Raw genomic sequence first — 1,605 nt, 5'->3', positions numbered from 1 at the left:
CCTTTGAGTCTCATTTTTCTTATTTGTAATATGAGGACCATGGAAAAACTGACATTTCTTGAATGGCACCTTGCATAGAGTAGGTAAGAGAGCACCAAAGGAATACCCATTTACCATATGACTGACTAAAAATATCAGTCAGATTGTAAGTGTGAAAGGATTCTATGAACTGTCAAGTAATAAACAAACAGGAGAGATTGATGTTATGATTGCATTTGTTTTGTCACAGGGCTCTTCTATGAGATCACCTTCCCCATGTGGAATCGATGGCCAGTTCAAATAACATGACTGAGTTAATTTTTACTTGCCTTTTCCAGGATCCAGAGGTGCAGAGAGTGTGCTTTGTGGTGTTTCTTCTTGTGTACCTGGCCATGGGGGGGGAGGCAATGGACTCATTGTCCTCACGGTCAGCAACAGCAAGAGTCTGCATTCCCCCATGTACTTTTTCCTTAGCTTCCTGTACCTGGTGGAGATTAGTTTCTCCTCTACTATTGTCCCTAAATTCATTGCAGACTTACTCACCAAGTTTAAGACCATGTCCCTGGAGGGCTGTGTGGTTCAAATCTTCTTCTTCCATTTCGTTGGGGTCACTGAGACACTTTTGCTGGTGGTGATGGCTTATGGCCATTATGTGGCCATCCGCAAGCCTCTTCATTATACGACCATTATGAGCCATCAACTGTATTCAGTACTAGGTGCTGGTTCCTGGCTTGGGGGCTTTTTACACTCCATAATTCAGATTTTCTTCATCATCCAGTTGCCCTTTTGTGGCCCCAATGTGATTGGCTACTACTTCTGTGACCTCCAGCCATTACTCAAGCTTGCCTGCACCGACACCATTGTGGAGGAGGTTATTTTGTTTGCCAGCAGTGGCTTATTCACTGTATTCTCCTTCTTTGTTTTGGTGTCCTCCTATATTTTCATCCTGGTCCACCTGAGGAACCATTTTGCAGAGGGGAGGCGCAAAGCCCTCTCTACCTGTGCCTCCCACATCATGGTAGTCACCTTGTTCTTTGGGCCTGTCATCTTCTTCTACATGCAGCCATCTTGTACCTTCACTGTGGACAAAACGGTGGCTGTGTTCTACATGGTGACCACCCCCATGCTGAACTCCATCATCTACACACTCAGAAATGCAGAGGTGAAAAATGCCATATGGAGGTTGTGGGGCAGGAAAGAGAACTCAGAGATATAGTGAATGGAGGAAAGTGATAAAATTTTCAACTGATTCTGTTGTTCTTTAAATGGATTTTAATTTCAGTAAGAGGTTCAAAAATCACAGCTACAGAAACAAGAACTAAATTTATAGCTGTTGTGATTCTCCTTAGTAAATAAAGACTCCCTGGTATCTTTGTGTAATAGTCCAAGGATAGAGTTCAAGTTGTCTTGCTGAAACTTAGGAAACTTGATTGGCTCCAGATACCCACCACTATCATGGAATTTGATAAAATGAAGGCTCAATCAAGTGCAAATGCAAAGGAGAACATTTTGATGTATGTTTACAAAGGTGAAAATCCCTTTTTCTGTGCACAATTCATCCTTTGTTTTTCCTTCCTTCCTTCTTTTTTCTCTCCTTTCTTTCCTTTTGTCCTTCCTTCCTCCCTC

At 42.5% G+C, this 1,605-nt stretch overlaps 1 pseudogene; it reads left to right on the top strand.

The window, feature by feature from the left end:
- The first annotated feature begins 266 nt into the window (after positions 1-266).
- On the top strand, positions 267-1,195 carry LOC119511325 (annotated as a pseudogene).
- Positions 1,196-1,605: the final 410 nt, after the last annotated feature.

Source organism: Choloepus didactylus, chromosome 16 (assembly GCF_015220235.1).
Source record: "Choloepus didactylus isolate mChoDid1 chromosome 16, mChoDid1.pri, whole genome shotgun sequence".
NCBI classification, from domain to species: Eukaryota; Metazoa; Chordata; class Mammalia; order Pilosa; family Megalonychidae; genus Choloepus; species Choloepus didactylus.
The sequence above is the reverse complement of the archived record's forward strand: the minus strand, read 5'-3'. Positions and strand labels throughout refer to the sequence as shown.